Here is a 17,849-nt window from a genome sequence, read left to right on the forward strand (position 1 = left end):
TTGTATTCTAAGTTCTTAACACAATACTTGGCACAGGGAAGATACTTAATGTTTATTCATTGATTGGCAAGGTAATGGAAGCCAATAGAAGGGAAACAATTTATCCCAGATAACACAGTGAGTTGGGGGACAAAGCCAGGGACAGAACCCAGGTACTCTTTTCCCAGGCTTCATATTTTCCATTATGCCCTAAGTATTAGCTTAATTAATAACAATTTTTAAAGCCAAGCTTTCAAAATTAATTATATTTCTCTTCTTCAAAGGAGTTTTGATTTTTTAAGCTTTTTTTCAAAAGATTCAACTTGTTACATTTGGAATTATATTTGTAGAATTTGGATCAAGGCCTCAATATCCAGGACTGAAAGCTTCTTAATTTTATTTAAGAAGAATATTGATGGAGCAAATCCAGGAACTGTGACCAAAATCAAGGGGGAGTTAGAAAGCAAGGCACCCAAAGAGCCACTCACTGAAGGATATGGGGGTGTGGGGAATAGATAAGGTGAAGAACTTACAGGGATGTATGCATTCTTTTTCTGTATTTTATTATTTCTGTGTCTCCCCTATGACCTGTATAATATGTGCAGGCTCATATCTATTTGAGCCTTGGCCAGCTAGAAACATATTTACTTAACCTGAACTGATGACATTTATTGGTATTTGACATTTATCAATATTTAGTCTATTAGCTGGACCACTGTCTGCTTGATTAAGCCTGAAGGCCTGACTTTGTTTCCCAGAAATCAGGAGATTTCAGGGAAACAGAAACCTTCCATTCCAATCTCCCCAAATAGCAACAACCAATTAGATGCCTCCCCCTCCCCTTTCAATGCTCTCTTACTTGTGATGTAATTTCTTGTATAAAAGCTATGTATCTTTACTACTTCTTTAGCCCTCCTACCGCGAGCTTATCTTGCGATGGGACGGCTCATCCTCTGGAGGTTTTTCAATAAACAACTTTTCTGCCTTCTACTGAGTGATCTCTGAGTAGTCATTTTGGGTAAGGGTCTTCTACATCCCTCACAGGGGTATGTAACATCGAAAAAAGAATTTTATAAAGGATACCATGTAAGACTTCAAAAATTTGAAGGGCAGTCATATGCTTAGGCCCAGTGGCCAGGGTTAAAAGCAAGGGCTTTAAATTAAAACAAAAATTTCAAACAGATGGTACAGGGGATAGAGTGCTGAGGCTGAGTCAGGAAGACTCAACTTCCTGAGTTCCAAACTGGTCTCAGACAATTGGGACTGAGGGACGCTGGGCAAGTCACTTAACCCTGTTTACCTGAGCTTTATCTACCCTATGAGCTGGGAAAAGAAATGGCAAACCACTCCAGTATCACTGCCAAGAAAACCCCAAATGGGATTGTGAAGAGTAGAACATAACTAAAATAACTGAACAACAAAAAAGGATTTCAACTCCCTGTGAAGAAAAATGTCCTAATAAGTTATTCCAAAAAAGAATAGGAACCCTTATCAGAGAGCTCTCTTATCACTGGAGTCTTCTAAAAAACTGCGGGGGATGTTTGTAGATATTGTAAACTAGTCTTTTGAGTTAAAGATAGACTGATAGCCTAAGATATTTTCTTAAGTCTAAGATTCTGATTTTCTGTACATTCAAATCTCATTCTCTATTTTCCCTTATCCAATGGTTCTGGATAGATAGGAAACTGCGGAAGTCTAGGATCTTTTTTCCCTTTGCCATTAAGGCAAAAGTGAAGGCAATGGCTTGCAAACTGGCTGGCACACATCCAGTAGTGGTGCCCATAACAATAAAATGATAATGAGAGGAAAAACTGGCAAAGTAAGGGAAATTGGGGGGACCGCAAATGTTTCCATCCAACACCATTTCCTGTAAACATTTGGCATGAGGCAGTTTCCCTTACAGACTAAGGAAAGGACATAAATTCAAAATTTCATGATCTTACCAGCAAAAATCCAGTTCTTACCCTAACTTTGGAGACACTGATTAGGGAAGAAAATGAAGAAAATTAAACTTGTTAAGTATTTTGTTTCTACATTAGTAGGGAAATTTAAAACCCTGACAAGATAAAATTGAGAAGTAGGGTGGCACAATGGCACAGTGCTGGGTCTGGAGTCAGGAAAACTCATCTTCTTGGGTTGAAGTGGCTCAGACACTTCCTAGCTGGGTGATCCTGGGCAACTCACTTAACCCTGTTTGCCTTAGTTTCCCCATCTGTCAAATGAGTTGGAGAAGGAAACAGCAAACCACTCCAGTATCTTTGCCAAGAAAACCCTAGTTGGGGTCAAAAAGAGTTGGCCATGACTGAAAGATGACTTAACAACTAAAAATATAAAATAAACTGCTAGATACAAATGAAATACATAAGTTTTCAATTCGGGTTTATTTCTTTTTATTTACAGTTTGTGTTCAATGCAAATCAATTCCATAACATTAGAGTAGTTACTATGAATCAAAGCATAAGGACACAAACACATTATACAAGAACCCCAAACATAGTACAGCATACAAAATAGAGCATAAAGGAGTGTTCATTCACACACACAGTAGCTTGTGACACTTTTTGAATGAGGAGGTTTCTGGGTTGACTATTAAGGACAGCAAACTTTGTTTTTTATGAAGTTAGGATAATACAGTCATATTGGATACCTCAAATCTAAGCAACAGTGTGTGACCATGTGAACCAAAAAAAAAAAAGGATTTCTTTAGAAGTTTTCAACATTACAGTAGTTTTGTGTGTGTGGTTTTTTTTTTTAAAGCAGGAAAGGAGAAATATTTGCTTCCCTGAATGAGGCCAACTTTAGGCTTAATATCATATTCTATATCTAAAAATATTGAATGACAAGTCTCAGTTGTAAGCTACTTTGATTCACAAAATTTCTTTTTAAAAAAAAGTATTTACAGAAATAGTATAAAAGATCTTGTGAACTTATAATGATGCAATTAAGCTCCTAGTCCTTACATTCCAAATACTCAATTTTTCTTGTTGTTTGGCTTTTACACGCTTGCCTCTTAGAGATTTTAAAATAATCAACCTTCACAACAGATCATTTTCAAAACTGTTAGCTATTTGACATATGTAGAAATAAAACATTTGAAAGTTATTCAAGAGGTCGTGTACTTCAAAAGTCTTTGGAATTAAGGAAAGCAAGATAACTAATGAAATCTAACATTTTGTTAGATGAGGAAGTAATGGGAATGTCTAGTTTTCTACAGAATATTATGAAAGCCAATTTTACTCATTTTGTTTTCATTGTGGAAAGGTTCCAATCCATCACTGCTCTGGCACATGTCATTTGTGATATAGCAATTTAAATGCTATGTCAAATCCAAAGCCCCAGAGTAAATAATTTATTTTTTATGAGAATAGTGATACTTCAATGTTTTAAAACTTATCTAGAGTATATAGGCATTAAATTAGTACTGCTGAAACACATGGAGAATTTACTACCAAAGATTGATGATGCCTCTTCCATCATTCATATAAATAGAAACATGGAAGTTGTTTATACCATCTAATCATTTTATGGCTAATGAACCAAAGTGAAAACCAAGTCTCTTTTCCACACCCTTTACCCTTTTCCCTTTTCTGGATCAAGACAAAAATCTACCCTTTTGTTCCCAAAGTAGAGAGAGTTCTAGTTGTTCATATTTATTGAATTTTAAATCTTGAATTAAGTGGATGACATCTGTTTTCAGTCTCGCTCTTCGAAGTTCCAACTGGTTTAAACACTGAACTAAAAAGTCCAACATCAGTTAGTCCCATGAAATCATACAGGTAGATCCTTCTCAAATTATGTATTCAACAGATGGGAAATTAGCTTGAGACTTTCTCTGGAACCAATATGTCAATAAATTTAAAGGTGTGAAATTAGAGTGGGTGGGGGGCCAAGACATTGACTGTAGATTTTGTTTCCTTCTTTGCCACACTGACTAGTAGATGTAGTCATCTCAGATGGTTCAGGAAGATGGGTTAGGGAAGCATTGCTGTTGGCTTGACTGAGTCTCTTAGCAGTAGAGATGTAGAACAGAGAGAGAGATGATGAAGAGGCTGGCAGTTGACTGCAGGGAATTTCCACTTCCTGTAGTAGCAGTAGTAGTACTAGTAGTAGCAATAGTAGTAGTAGTAGAAGAAGTAGAAGTAGTCTTGTTTGGTGTCTGTCTAGTTGTTGTCAGAATGGCAGTGCTCATTGAAGTGTTGGTTATACTTGGTACTGTGGTTGCATTTTGAGAATAAATCTGAAATACATTTGGGGAGGGGGTGGGAAAGTTGATGGATAAATAAAAGATTCAATAATAGAAATTCAGTCAAAATAGGCAAAGTATATACATATTATGAGAAAGTTACTTAACAAACCTCTTAATAACAGAATTGCTCAATTATATGCTCACTCAGTTTACTTATTTTTCTCATTCATGACCTATGCCACAAGATTTGGGAAGGAAATATACTCTGAAGTTAGAATTGAAGAGCTCCATTTTCTCCATGAGGATTTATAATTACTCCCTCAAGTTATCCATATAAATACAGCATAAAAGGAAGATCTTCTAAGAATTACTAAGAGCCTTAGTTTGATTTTTACCTCTTTCATTTATTAATTGTAAAGCAACAACTTAATTTCAATATTCCTATCTCTGAAATGTAAATAATATTAGTCTGTTCTGCCTACCTCACCCGGTTGTTGTAAAGATCAAAGGAGTGCTTTGTACACAATAAATCAATATATAAATTGAAATTATTATTCATGATATTGATAATATTTTTAATTACACCAAAGTAGCACAACAAGCAAAATGGCAAATGATGAATTGATTATTTTCTAATTTTCAGGTAGTGATCAACTCATTTGGCAATATATATCTTCCTGGGATGTGTTTGCTTAGACTACCTTTTCACTTCTCCTTTATCAAAGTTACCGGAAGGTAATTGTAGTATACACAAGTAAATTGTTGCTAGGGTGTATACACATAACACACACACACACACACACACACACACACACACACACATATACATACATACATGTACACATTTACAATGAAAGACAAGTTTGAAGAGAAGCCCAGGTAACAAGCTTGACCATATTCATTGCTCACCTGCTTTTCACTATGAGCAAATGGTAAGGATATTATCTTAAATGTGCCAAAAGTTGCCCACTTGAAATCATAAAATTTCAATCTCTATTTAAAATAAACAAAATCAGTATTTAGAGTTCCATCTGACTTGGGCACTTTTCTGGATTCAAAGTGACTAAGGTACAGATGTCCAAGTATGACAAATTTTAGTAAGTGAGATTAGAAAGATTGTTATTTCCCAGGTATGAGAGAATGAAACATAGATCTAAGATAATATTGTCATAGAAGGTCACTGGTCCCCCTTTTAATGTCACTAAATGAATACCAGTGAGGCATGATAATCTTTCCATTGTTGGGGAACAATGCCAGATCCTTGATTATTTCTGAGATAGTATTGAAATTTTCAAGGCTCTGCCACTCTGGGCTTCCAATTACAGGAGGAAAGTTTCTAGAGTCAGCTGGGAAACTATTGAGTACACTTTAGTTATTTATTAATTAAAGTATAAAAAGTAGATTTCTGGGACTGTCCAATCTCTTACTTTACATAAAAGGAAAGGCCCAGGACAAACAAGCCTTGGTGTCCAAGTCCATACAGTCAGTGGGAGCTAGGAAGGGGACCAAGGTGCTTTCCATTACACACACACATCAAGAACATGCTTATTTAGTTATGAAGAAAATTAGCTCATTAAATAAACACTGATTAAATAAGCATACAAGTCCCAACGAAAAATAATTATCTTGATCAAAAAAATTTCAAGTCCATCACCCTAGTTGAAAATCCTTTTATGGCTCCTTGAGCAATGTTTAGTACTATAATAAATATAAAAAAGACAGGTAAGAAGTCTTTTCTCTAAAACCTGGCATTTGTGAGTAGTGATAAAGAGCATTTTTCTCAAGTTTGGAACCCCTAAAGTGAATAGAGTTTGAATTATTAGTGCCAATACCATAAGTCTTTTTATTTTAGTAGGTAATTCATTTAATTTATAGACCTGAATGTCTTACATAAATGTGTTGTTACTATGATTCATACAAGTTTATAATACCATTCATTTCCTTAATATGCAATATTTCTTTTTTAGAGATGAATTTATAGCCCTCGATGAATAGTCATGTACAATGCTCTAAGTACTCTTTTTACTCACATTAGCTTAGGATGATAATGTTAATGTTAGTTTAAAAAAAAATTTAGACTTAATAACTATCTGTTTACTAAAAACATTTTGTTTAAAAAAAAAAAAAAGAGGGGAAGTCAGACGGGAACATTTCTGGAAACCTTTCCCCCTCCCCCACAGTAAAATTCTAATGCTCCCAAGGCAGAACCAGCAGCCAAGAGAAGGGAGAACAGAAAATAACAATAGGTTACAGTTACCCAGGTCCTCAGAAGGGGGAGCTCAAAGGGCTTCACACAGATAGGCTTTCAACGAATGTTGTCCCAGGGGTGGACACAAGCAGGTGTCATATAAATGGCAAGAAACTATAAACCCATTTCCCCATTTTAGAAAAACTTAAGGTAGTCTATATTATTCCGGATAGATCCGGCTAACACACGCCAGAACACTCCAAATCTCTGCTCTCTCAAACTCCTGAATCGTTGACTTATAGTTGTACACCAGATTCTAGCCACCTCACTCTCGGCCCTCCACAATCACGGCTCCCAGACATACTCAATAAGGGGGACAGTAGGCAAGAAAGGGGGAGGTCTAGAACCAAAACTACTGGCATCCTTCTTAAGGGACGGGACTTGATTCCTGAGAAGCCCTCCTGGGGATACAACGTCCCTTCAGAACACCTGCTGGCACCCAGTCCAACTCTCCCAAGACCATCCACTTACTTTACTGTTCCTTATATAGTTGTTAATCGACTTCTGGTGTAATGTTTAAAGAATCTTATATCTGGGATTTAGAGGATCTGGATTTCAAACCCAGCTCCGCTATTTAGCTGTGAAACGAGAGACTAAGACTAGATGATGTCTCAGGTACTCTCCCTTCTTTTCCTATCCTAATTACATCGTTTTGGGGACCTTCAGATTTCTCCATCATACCACACCACACCCCGAAGCAGCCACCACGGCAGACAATACCTTGTAAATTTACATTTCACTTCCCTCCTAGGGTTCCTCGGGTTAAGGCTTCTCCCTAAACCACAATTGTTCGAGGGCAGAAAGGAGCTTGCTCCCTGTCCCCACCTAGCTCGACTTGGGTTATATCTATCTCCCTCTAAAAGAACACGGTGCCTCACACAGTATTGGCCACATAGACGTTCGATCAAACCCCTTTCAAGCTTGAACGATTCACCTGCAGTCTCCAAGCTTTAGTAAAGAAAAGGACAGGGAAAAAAAAAAAAGGTAGAAGGGTCCTGCTGGGCTGAAGGGTGTGAAGTCAGTTTTTAAAAGGCTCATAAACAATCTAGGGTTAGGATTGCAGGAGAGTGGAAGGCAAAAGGACAGGGGAAGGGCACCATGGACCGAAGGAACAGGAAGGTTCTGGTTAGATGCAGTTCAAGGCTAAGGGAGAGTGGAATTGGGAGATGGGGCAGGCGGGGACTGAGTCACGAAAATGCCCACCCACTCCACTCCCTCCTCGTGGATCGAGCCAAACTAGGTTCAGTGTTGTTTTTCTAGGTGGCAGGTCAGGGAAGAAGCCCGGAGTAGAACAGTCTTCACTCATTCCCTCAGCTTCCCGGGAGGGTGGAGGGTGGGGGCTGGGAGAGGAAAGGGGATTACAAAATTCCACATGGTCTCGATACCAAGGGCTATTTTGATGGGAGGGTGAGGGTTTCAGGGTCCCAGGTCGAGGTTTTCCCAAGCCCGTTGAAAAACAAGCGTTTTCTGCTCAGGTTTGTGCGTGGGCGCGCGCGCGTTAGCGCGCAGGGGCAGAGGTAAGGAGGACGGGGTCTTTGTGTGAGGGTTGGCTAAGAAGGAAAGAATGGGGATTCCTCTGTGCAGGGAAAGAGGATCTTTCCTTGGGAACAGAAGGGGGCAGGCTCTGAGTGGTGAGGAGGGGTCTTTAGGAGGACTGCCTTTTCCTTAATGGCAGTCGGGTGAGGATTCTTTCTTTGGGAGGTGAGGGGTTCCTTCAGAGGGGAAGCGCTCTCTCCATACGGTAGCGCGCAGAGCCGAGTGCAGTGGCCCAGAGCTGGATGGGATGGGCAGGGTTGGGCGGGGCGGGGAGGAAGGAGCAGGATCTCTGGGTCGGTGTGTGGGGAGGGGTCTCGAATCTGAAGCAAGGCAGGGTACTGCTCAGCCAGCAGAGAAAGGGAGAGCATTGTTACTCTCAAGCGGTAAGAGCGTCGGGGCAGTAGGAAGGAAAGGGGAGGCTTCTCGTCGGGTGCAGGGCATTGTCTGGAAAGACGAGGCGACCCTCGCTCCATATAGACGGAGTCTGGGCGACAGAATAAGCCCTCTCTGAATATAGGTTCTGCTTCTGCCCAGGTTAAGGGGGTAGGAGGAAAGATTTGGGGAGGGAGGGGAGAGGAGGGAAGGAGGAAGGAGTATGAAAAGCTGAAGGGAGAGTCAATGTCCAGGTCCAGAGGCCCCACCCTGCTCCTCCCGCCCAGTACATCGCGGGAGATCCCTCTACAACTCTGTGCCTCCAATGCGGTGCTCACCTGTACGGGTAACAGCAGTGCCAGGAGCAGGAGCCCCAGACATAGTTTTGCCGCTATCGCTGTCCGCATGGCCGCTCTGTCTGTCGATCTGGGCCCTCCCAATGAGATGCAATACTATACGAACAGCTCCGCTTGGTGAGCGCGCTCCAAGTATTAAAGCAGTGTCTGATTCCAGACCCAGGCGCGCTGAGGAACTGAGCGCATCGGGCTTTATAAGCGAGGGGGGGAAAGACACAATAGCCGTGACGTGGCCTCTCCCGCTTCTTCCCTCCCCTCCCCTCTTCACTTCCCTCCCTCCCGCCCGTTTGCTCCTTTTTTCTTCGTCCCGCCTCTTCTCCCCACCCCCTCCCCTCTTTTCTTTTCCCTCAGGCGGTCTAGAAGCAGGGCTAGCCCCTGGGCCCACAATCCTCAGCTCCCTGGTTTCGGGGCTCCCACAGCCCCCCTTCCCCTCTCTTCTCCTCAGTCTCAGGGCCGAAGCTGCCTCCCCCGCTAGTAGTGGGCAGCGGGTCGCCTGACATCTAGACTCCCGATGCCCTTCCTACCTGCCCTCCAGCCCGCGGCCCTAGCCGTAGCATTTCACAGATGTTTGTATAGAAGCGAGCAGGCTTGGGACAGGCTCCCACAAGCTCCAAGGAGACTCCCACATACCCACCCGAAGGGAGAAAATGCAAAAACCACACACGCAGTAGTAGGGTTTGGACTAACTTTTCTTTGTTCCCCCGAAGCTGTCGTTTTCTCCTCCTATACCCCCCCCCCGGGTTCCCTCATTTATCCATAAATTTCTGACCCACACTAGACCAGAACTAATATTTCAGTTTACACTTGTACATTTCTGGCTTTCGGAACGTTAGGACAGGACAGGGAGGGGGAGAGGCGAGAAACCCGGCTCCCGAGTGAAAGAAATGCTCAAAGTATTTTCTTTCCAGTTAAAAACTCAGCGACGTTTAGAGCAGAATTCCTTTGGATCCTCCAAACGTGGCTCCAGTAAGCACGCTCTGGTGCTCTGAGGGAGGCGTGGTTCTGATCAAATTTAATTTTTTTTCCTTGTCCTTAACCTCTCCCGATCAACTAGCTCCCCCAGCTTTTTATTCTCTCTCCCTTTTCCAATCCTTTCCCCCTTTCCATTGTTTTGTTTTCATTCAGACACACCAGGGATCTGCAATTCCAGTTTTCAGAAACCTAGACTGGAGCAGGCTGATTCAATGTGGATGCGGCGACATATGCTGGAAAAAGATGGGTTTCGGTTGCCCCACCTCAACCACTGGCTGCTGCTACCACTAAGTAATCCAAGTTTAAAAGACAGTATTTTAAAGTCCTCGTCTTCTTCCAACGTAGCGCCGCAAAAGGAACATTTTTGAACGCAGTAGTGAAATTAAACTTGAGAACTTTTTTTTAAAATGTGATTCCCTTCCCCTCCCCCCAAAAAGTCCATGTATAACATTAGGAATTTTAAAACTTGACCAGAATTAATTAATAATTATCATGCTGCTAAGCTTTCTAATTTAACTTTATATTCAGGAACTGTATATCCTTTTAGCAACATTTGCCAGAACATGGTAGAAGACATCGTGGTTATTGGAAAGGTTACAGAATATGTGTTAAAATCCTGTCTCTGTCACATATTGTATGGCTGTGGGACAATTCATTTCAACTCTGGACGAAATGCATCTGTAACCTGAGGCTTGGGGGGAGGGGAGAGATGATGTTGATAAAGCCTCAAGTAGATAATTTCTAAATTCCCTTCAATTCTAAATCTATAAGATATGTTACAAAACCTTGTAAAGTAGAGAAGCTAGCCTTCACATTCCTATATCAAAAATTAAACATTTTCATGACCACAGATGTACACATCGAGAATTTCTATTGCTTAATGAGGAAGTCCTATAGATTATAGACTTAGAACTGAAAGGGACCTTAAACATTATATAGTTCATTTGCACATGTGGGACTTGAAGGACAGGTAATTGATATAATTAACTCACTCTTAATAAAAATAGTAGCATCAAGATTCAAATGTGGGTTCTGACTTCAGATCCAGCATTATACCCACACTACACATTGGTTTAAAAAAAATATCTGAACATCTAGATGTTTTGTTTCAGCAACATTTTATTTTCTACCAAATATTCATAATAGCAGCAATTCTGTTTTTAGGAGACGCTCTAAATTGGTTTGAAATGGTTTCAAATTCAGCCATTCTGGAGAGCAATTTGGAACTATGCTCAAAAAGTTATCAAACTGTGCATACCCTTTGATCCAGCAGTGTTTCCACTGGGCTTATACCCCAAAGAGATACTAAAGAAGGTAAAGGGACCTATATGTGCCAAAATGTTTGTGGCAGCCCTGTTTGTAGGGGCTAGAAGGTGGAAAATGAATGGATGCCCGTCAATTGGAGAACGGTTGAGTAAATTGTGGTATATGAACGTTATGGAATATTATTGTTCTGTAAGGAATGACCAGCAGGATGAATACAGAGAGGCTTGGAGAGACTTACATGAACTGATGCTAAGTGAAATGAGCAGAACCAGGAGATCATTATACACTTCGACAACGATATTGTTTGAGGATGTATTCTGATGGAAGTGGATCTCTTTGTTAAAGAGAGCTAATTCAGTTTCAATTGATCAAGGATGGACAGAAGCAGCTGCACCCAAAGAAAGAACACTGGGAAATGAATATAAACTGCTTGCATTTTTGTTTTTCTTCCTTGTTATTTATACCTTCTGAATCCAATTCTCCCTGTACAACAAGAAAACTGTTCGGTTCTACACACATATATTGTATCTAGGATCTACTGTAACCTATTCAACATGTAAAGGACTGCTTGCCATCTGGGGGAGGGGGTAGAGGAAGGGAGGGGGAAAATCGGAACAGAAGTGAGTGCAAGGAATAATGCTGTAAAAAGTTACCCTAGCATGGGTTCTGTCAATAAAAAGTTATTTAAAAAAAAAAAAAGAAATGGTTTCAAATTTACTTGTTGATGGGATGGAGTTTATTAATTTTTAGTAACCCAATAACTTTGTGCTTTTAAAACACAAGCTTTTATTGTTCACAAGCCAAATTTCCTAATTAACAAACTCACCCACTGTATATATTATAACGTATAGTCCCTAATAAAGGGAGAATTTGAAAAATATCAGCTCCCAGCTTTGTCATCTACAAAAACAGCTACACTTCCCAAGTTGTAGAAAGGTGCTAAAGCCCCAGAAAATCATAATGGAGGACTTTTAAAATCTCCTTATCTCCAGCTTAGTTTAAATTTAGTCAGGTACAAAAGTAGAGGGCGCTACTGTCTTTACAGTTATTTTCAGGTTCCTCTTCAGAGGCCAGCTTAGTTTACAGTTTATACTTATACTAGTATTTAAGAGAAAGGAAAGAGAGACAGAGACAGAGAGAGAAACAGACAGACAGAAAGATAGAGAAACAAGCAGACAAAGACAGAAAAAGACAGAAAAGAAGAGGGACAGGTAGAAGGAGAGGGAGGGAAGTAGGAAGGGAGGAGAAGAGAAAGAGAGGGAAGAAAGGAGGGATGAAAGAAGGTAAAAGGAAGGAGGGAATAAAGAAGGAAATAAGAGAAGGAGTGAGGAAGGAAGAGAGGGAGGGAGGGAAAGGAAGGAAGAGAAAGAATTGAATCACACACACACAAAAAAAAAATTGAAAGTTTTCCTGATGTCTCTGGATGTGGCAGATGTCCAATAGACATGCCTCATTTTCTTCTCAGATGTTTCTTGTCCCAGCCTATCCTCTTCTCACTTCCCACCCATTTTTCTCTCCTCCAGTGCTTGAGGGTAGAAGGGAGTAGTTTGTTTTTCTCTCTTAGACCAGCAACATTCCATTGTAGAAATCTAAAAATTCTAAGGTCTCTTCCCCATTCTGCTATAATCTCTTATGATAAATTGCCAGTTTTCAATTCTTATAAAAAGTCATTAAAATTATTTTTGTAAAATGAGCTTATCCTGATTGGTTTACATATACAGTATAAATTTGCATATATAGTTAGAGATTTTAACTTCTCTGAATAATCTTGCATAAGTTACTCAACTTCCTGGTACCCATTTTCTCACCAGTAAAACTGAGGATGCAACCAACCAACATAAATCAGCTTGATAGGGTTATAATTTAAAAACAAAATAAAATTATCGTGATATTATAGATGATAGATTACATAAAAGCAATATTTATAAGATAGTCAAAACTCACTTGGCTTTAAAAAAAAAAAACATAATTGCTTAACATCATCACTTTCCTCAAAGTTATGTCATGTAACTAGTAAAACACATTTATTCTCACAATCCTCTTTTTAAAGGTAAAGAAATTTAGAACGAAAGAGGTTAGATAACCGGCCTCAGTTTCCACAGCCAAGCAGTTCAGAACTAGAGCTAAGTAGAACCCAAGTGTCCTGCCAAGCAGCCCCAGGCCTTTTCTGCTTCACTGTGCCTATTTAAATATTTGATAGGTCAACTATTTCATGTCAAGTTCACATGACACAAACATTGACATGATTCAATCTATAACACTAGTGTTAGTATCCAAATTTAAAAGGAAACAGAGGCAGTATATGGAGATTTTTACTAGGGTCTTTTATCCTATTCTGCTTTATATAGTTATGAAAATACAGCCTAAAAAAAAGTGAAGCTACTTAGTTAAAATGAATTGTGCCTTTATTGTTCAAAGGCAATACTCCATTAGTAAGGAAATTAAAGTAAAAGAAGTAATAGCTCTCATTTCAAAGGGAAAGGTACAAGGAAGTAAATTATTTAGTGGATATTTATCTTTTATAACATGTACATTAAATAAAATAATTCAAAACAAGAGCAATGGATTTGGATTCAAAAGACTTGCCTTCAAATCTTAGTTTTCTCCCTCATTAGCTGTGTGCAAGTCACACACAGCTCAACTTTTGCATCAAATGAAAGGGTTGGAACAGATGGCCTCTAAAGTCTCTTCTAAAAAAAGAAAAAGAAATTTACATGATAACTGTATTATAGATTTAAAGGGAATAGCAAGTAGATTTGTACTTTTCATATGTAATCATCTTTTTATTATACTGTTATGAAGATGCTTGCTTTATTCCATAAATTAAAAAATAAATAAATAAATGTGAAAAAAATTTGTCTGTTCTATATCAAGGCATCTATAAATCCTTTTATTTTTGTGCAGCAGAAAATTGGTCAAGTTTCCTCATCTTTAAAAATCAGGATAACAATCAGAATATTACCCGTCTCACCTACCTTTTAGAAAGGAATTCCTTGGTTTATAAATTGAAAAGTATTTTTATATGTCAGTTTTTATAAGACAATGTTAACATAAACAATTAGCTACACCAGGGTGTGCAATGTTAAGATTATTAGATTTTGGAGCCAAAATAGTTTTATTTAACAGCTCTATGAAGTGTTGACATTAATCATTTCTCCCAACATTTCCCAGCTTCAGTTTTGTCATCTGCAAAACAGAAATAATAATACACTATCTACCTGATAGGGTAGCTTTGACAAAAATGTTTTCTTTGTAAAAATGTAAAGTACTATAATACAGAAGCTATTATTATAACCAACAATTTAATTCACATTGCCAGCTAAAACATGATATTTCAAAGTCCATTTCTTTTACCATATGGTCTTTTCTTATTTATGTTCACAATATTTTTTTTTTCTTTAATGTATCACAATGTTTTTGGCTAGCATTAAAAAAAATTGATTTCTTTCTTTTGGTCATCTGACTAAAAGCCATTATTGTCCTGAGAACTCTAGCTTACTCAAATGATTTAATGGTATAGAAGATTTTTTTTTTTAAGTTTATTTTCCATTTCTGACTAAAGAGACTCCATGTGGGTTTGTATTTATCTAACTACGTTTGTCTCCCTCTCTCCTTTTCTTATCCCTTCACCTCTCCCATTCTTTTCTCCTTTCCCCCTTTCTCTCCTTGTCCTTATCCCTCGCTCCCTCCTTCTCTCTCTGTTTCTGTCTCTCTGTCTCTCCTCAGTCTGTGTGTATGTGTCTTTGTCTCTATCTCAGTCTCTGTTTCTGTATCTCTTTCTCTCGCTCTTCCCTCTTCACTTGTTCACCTTCTCAATGAGGAGGTGCTGCTATCTAGTGGCCTATTTGAGCTGCTACCTCCCTTCTTTGTTGTCTCTTAGAAGCCACAAGGGGATCCTGGGATTTGTGGCGGCTACTAAAAAAACAACAACAAAAAAACTACTTGTTTTTTTGTATTTTTGGATTCTTGATTACTGCAAATTTACTTAGATTATTTATATTTTAGAAATAAAAAACTGATGTAAATGAAAAAAAGAATGAGGATAGAATAATTACTGTCCTTTAAATGCAAATTTCCTTTTTTTTTTTTTTTTGGCAATAGATCTTTGTATTTTAAAGGAATAAAGAATAGTAAAGAAGGAAACTCTTCACCTCCATGTTTAGTAGACTTATCCGAGTTTACTTTCTAGGTTTTCCCAAGCAAAATTGTGCAAAGAAGCCTTCAGTTCAACTGGGTCAAAATGCTCCCTGCCTTACATTTGGGGACATCAATCCTTCCCTGTGTCCCCAAACACTCAGATTGCTATTAGAATGGAGTTTAGCACAGTTATATCTACTAGATTTTCCCCATAATTATCAAAAGACCCTTGTCACACCACAAAAGCTAAGGAATGCAGATAGGGACACCTAGATTTGAATCTCAATTCTGACATTGGGCACTGCTAGTAAGTCTTTTTGCAGTTCTAAAGAATGGAATTAACTAATACTTGTATTTATCTATCTCTGCAAACTCTTGCTTCCACTCTAACTAGACTACCATTTGCATAGGTCATTCTATATGCCCTTTCCCTTTCTTGGTATAAGCTAAACTCCATGTAATTCACCCTCTTTTTCCCTTGGCAGCTTGGTGAAATAGTGGAATGTTAGCCTGGAGAAAGAAAGAATTTGAGTTCAAATTTGAACTGTGTGACCTTCCTGCCTCAGTTTCTTCAACTGTAAAATTAGGGAAGTAATAGAGCATACTGTGGGTGTGAAAATCAAATGAGATATTTATAAAGCATTTGGTACATTTATTTTTCTTCAATTATTCAATCATGTCTGACTCTTTGTGACCTTTTTTTGGGATTTTCTTGGCAAAGATATGGAAAAGTTTGTCATTTCCTTCTCCAGCTCATTTTATATATGAGGAAACTGAAGCAAACAGGCTTAAGTGACTTGCTCAGTTTCACAGAGATAGCCACTGTCTAAGGCTGGATTTAAATTCATGTCTTCCTTACTCCAGGTCTAGAGCTCTACCCATTACTGAGCCTAGCTGCCTCTATCTGTTACCTAGGAGGCACTTAATAAAGGTCTCTTTCATTCCTCTTATAATTCCTATATTATTTTAGACTTATTTTGAAGTATTACCCAGGTACCCATCTGCTGCATTTTTCTGATCTCCTCCAAATGTTTTTATTTAAGTCTAGAAACTGGGCTTCCTCTCTCTCTTCCCAGATAAACATACACACACACACTTTTATATTTTTTATATTTATATATTTGTTTATATATTGTGTTATTCTGTTCTTCCCCCACCCCCACCCCCAATTAGAATGAAAATTGATTGAGGAAAGGAATAATTCCACTTAGGGGAGAGCAATGTCTTAGTATTCAAGCATCTAACCCAGTACCCTACCCAGAGGAGTCATTAATAAATGTTGTATTTGTTGAATTGAATTAGAAAGTTGACATAAGTAAAACACTTTGTAAACTTCCAAAAGCTGTATGAAGGTGACTTACTATTAAACCATGTCTAAAATTTAGCTGAGAAATATGTCACTGAACCAAGAACAGCATGAAGAATTGTAATGAATGAAAAATTCATTGCCTTCCAAACAGCCTGGTGGCCAGTATCTTAGAACATGTGTTGGTTTGAAGATAAGCAAATAGTATTTCAAAATTGTTTCCTTTGTAATTCCATGCATTTTATTGTACACATTTAAAAACATGCTTCTGTGAAATAATCCATGAGTCTCATTAGATTGCCAAATTGGTGCATGAAAGGTCAAGACCCTGAACCTCTGTTGTAATTACTCATTTTATGAGGAACCACATTCCAAAAAGATTTAAGTGATGTTCGTATGTCACACAGGTTGTAAGTATTTGAACCTAAGTTCTCTTTTCCATTACAAACTATCACTTTAAAAAATGAAAACAGTAAAAATAGAGTGCAACCAACACCCCACCAATACCATACATACACTTCTACAAACTCATACATATAAATTAATTTTTAAAATCACTCACCTGATATCAGTGCTAATATCTTGCAATGTTCTGACCAACTGTGACAGGTATGGATGGAGGAAAGCAGAATGAGAAGTGCCCAGGTGACATTGACAAGAAAAGATTACCCATGTTTAAAGTTTATGCTGAAAAATATCTCAGTATTTGGATGGATCTGAGAAGTCATTGGTATAGGGATTCCTTGCTGCCTTACTTATCCCAGAACCATACAGGTCATAGCCCATCCCTTCTCAGTTTTGCAATGTTACCTTCCATTTCTCCATTAGTTTTATAGAGTTGTTATGCTAGAAAACTTCCTGTGGGTTGTTTTTAATATTTCTTTATGTCAATGTAAGAAACCTGAATTCAAATCCAACCTCAGACACTCAGTGACCCAGAGCATGTCACAATCTGTTTTCCCTCATCTATAAAATAATGATAATAATAACACCAGGTCACAAATTTTTGTGAGGATAAAATGAGATCTTATTTACAAAACTAAAACATTCCATACATTTTAGTTGTCATCATCCTTATTTCTTATTCTTGATGATTAATTATTCTAGCTATTATCTTATTCTATCTTATCAATCTGTCTCCTTTTGGGGTCATGTATATCCTGTATGATCTTTTGTGTCATTTATCACATAAAAGTCACCCCTAGTGATATGCCACAACTTCTTTATACCCATCATATGCCTTTCTATTATATTTTCATAACTTTCAGTTGTGATTATTTGAGCCATCTATGACTTAACAATTAAATCTTTAAGAGATCTTTGGGCTGAAAAACCCATCACTTTGAAGTCAGTTTGAAGACTAGACTCTCCAAAGACAGGATGGGTAGATTGGTTTGAGGACTAGCAATAAACAGACATCTCCTCACTGGGGATATAATTAAAAATCTTTCCAACTTGATAGTCCTGCTGAACTTTCTGTCTTCCTAACAT

The 17,849-nt window shown here is 38.4% G+C and overlaps 1 long non-coding RNA gene across 1 annotated transcript; it reads right to left on the minus strand.

The window, feature by feature from the left end:
• Nucleotides 1-2,337: 2,337 nt before the first annotated feature.
• LOC127562051 (uncharacterized) lies at nucleotides 2,338-11,707 on the minus strand. Its single transcript, XR_007953597.1, has 2 exons — nucleotides 8,660-11,707; nucleotides 2,338-4,216 (listed from the first exon to the last, which is right to left on the minus strand). It is a non-coding gene; the product is annotated as an uncharacterized LOC127562051 (long non-coding RNA).
• Nucleotides 11,708-17,849: the final 6,142 nt, after the last annotated feature.

The sequence above is a fragment of the Antechinus flavipes genome, chromosome 4 (assembly GCF_016432865.1).
Source record: "Antechinus flavipes isolate AdamAnt ecotype Samford, QLD, Australia chromosome 4, AdamAnt_v2, whole genome shotgun sequence".
NCBI lineage: Eukaryota > Metazoa > Chordata > Mammalia > Dasyuromorphia > Dasyuridae > Antechinus > Antechinus flavipes.